Genomic DNA, 2,141 nt, shown 5'->3' with positions numbered 1-2,141 from the left:
AGTAGGGAGACCAGGGACAGTTGCAACACTTTTTGGGCTTTTCCCCAATAAGTAAAAAAACATTTACAATAGGATAGCCATTTTTGCTATATTATACATGATCAATATGTCAGCTACTGAAACAATGTATTTAAGATGTTTTTATGAAATAAGTACAGGTTGGAAAATGTATTTTAAAAAAAAAACTCAACTGTTACAACTGTCCTTGTGTACAGGGACAGTTGTAGCACATGCCAGGCACGGTTGTAACATGTTAATAACGGTTACCTTTTTTCACACTACATGACAACAAATAGGGAAAGCTGTCAAATTTTAAGGCAACAAGATTTGAATGGGGTTTCACACATCCTCCAACAAACAATGAACAATGAACAGGATAACAGATAACACAGCATCATCCTCTGTGAAGGATTAAACTGTTCTCTGAGAGGTGCTTCTACCTTAATTATGTAGACCTACCTCCTTTGAGCTGAGACCATAGTATAAATCAGCTGCCTCCATCAGATAGTCTCTCAAAAGCATCTCCTGCTCTGTTGAGAACACCTTCTTTGGTGTCCAGTAGCCTACTCTTGGGGGTGTTTGTGATCCCTGGCTCTCCAACCTCAGCCTCTTTGTATGGAACCGGTACAGGGTGACATGGCATATATCATGGGACTTTGCCACTTCCCTGAATGATTTGCCCTTCTCAACTTCATTTGAGGCCCTTTGCAGCAGAGCAAGTGGCACTCCCCTGTCTGTCTTCCTCTTTCTGACATTTGGCATACTGTAAACACACACACACACACTTTAGGCCTACTGTACAGTATTTTATTCTGTTTATTTTTACAGGGACAATGCACACCAATCAACAATACAACTGTATGCTTGAATGAACAATTGATCATTCACAATCAGCCACAACGAACGCCGCATCTGGCCGTGAAGTCTCGGTTTTATCAATAAACCCAAACAGCTGATCGAGTGCCGTGTTGTTGTCGGCGAGTGGCTGCGGCGGGATATACACTGCTGTTATCACAACAGATGTGAATTCCCTCGGCAGATGGAAGGCCCGACATGAGATCATGAGGTGCTCTAGCTGTGCGGAACAGTCCGATGAAATAATCTTCACATCTGAGCACCAGTTGTTGTTAGTCATTACACACACACCGCCTCCCTTACATTTCCCCGAGTTAGCAGTCCGGTCCTGACGAAAAATAGAGAATCCGTCAGGGACAATGGCGGAGTCCGGGATAGCGGGGTTGAGCCAAGTCTCAGTGAGAATTAACACGTTACAGTTCTTAATGTCCCGTTGAAAAGCAATCCGGCTTCTGAGTTCATCTAGCTTATTTTCAATGGATTGAACATTAGCCAGAAGAATACTCGGAAGAGGGGGCCGATTCTCACGTTTTCTCAGTCTGACCAGCAACCCGGCCCGGCATCCCCGCTTTGTCTTCTTCTTGCGTCTCTCAGGTAGAACAGCAACAGGTAGCCATGGTGAATCTCCATTGTTTGTCGGAGGGTTATTATTGTCCACGAAGTTTCGCAATTGGAAAAGTTCCTCTCTGCTATATTGTATGGCAGAGTAGGTGCGGTCGGCTAGCATGTTGCGAACCATGTTAAAAGTAAAACGGCAAAAGTAAAAGAAATATGTACAAAATACGAAAATGGGCAAAGTTGGAGAGGAGCACAAAGACCTCTCCTTCTTCTTATATACAGTATATGGTTCTTACTCCACTTACTCCACTTCATCCTCAATATTTAACAATACGTGGTGCAGGAAGAGACCAGATTTCAGGTATTAACAGGAACTCGTTCATCTGCCTTTAGTAGATTTAACCCTCCTATTGTCTTCGTGTTCCCCCCCCCCCTTACTTTGGTGTTCGCGGTCACATTTGACCGGTCCTGTTTTAACTGCTATTACATTAACACAAAAACCATTAATCATCACCAAATTTCATTTAACACCCTTTCAAACTGTAAATATTGTATCAGACTACTGGTATACATGAACAACTGCAGTAGATATACGAGTGATTCTGTGACGTATGGATTCTTGGACCCCAAAGCAGAGACAGACACAAGTTAAGCTCAAGGTGTTTAATAAATAATAGGCCAAGGCAGGTACTGAAAACAGGGAGCTGGCTGGCTGCAGAAAGGTCCAA

This window comes from Trematomus bernacchii, unplaced genomic scaffold, assembly GCF_902827165.1.
Source record: "Trematomus bernacchii unplaced genomic scaffold, fTreBer1.1, whole genome shotgun sequence".
NCBI lineage: Eukaryota > Metazoa > Chordata > Actinopteri > Perciformes > Nototheniidae > Trematomus > Trematomus bernacchii.
The sequence above is the reverse complement of the archived record's forward strand: the minus strand, read 5'-3'. Positions refer to the sequence as shown.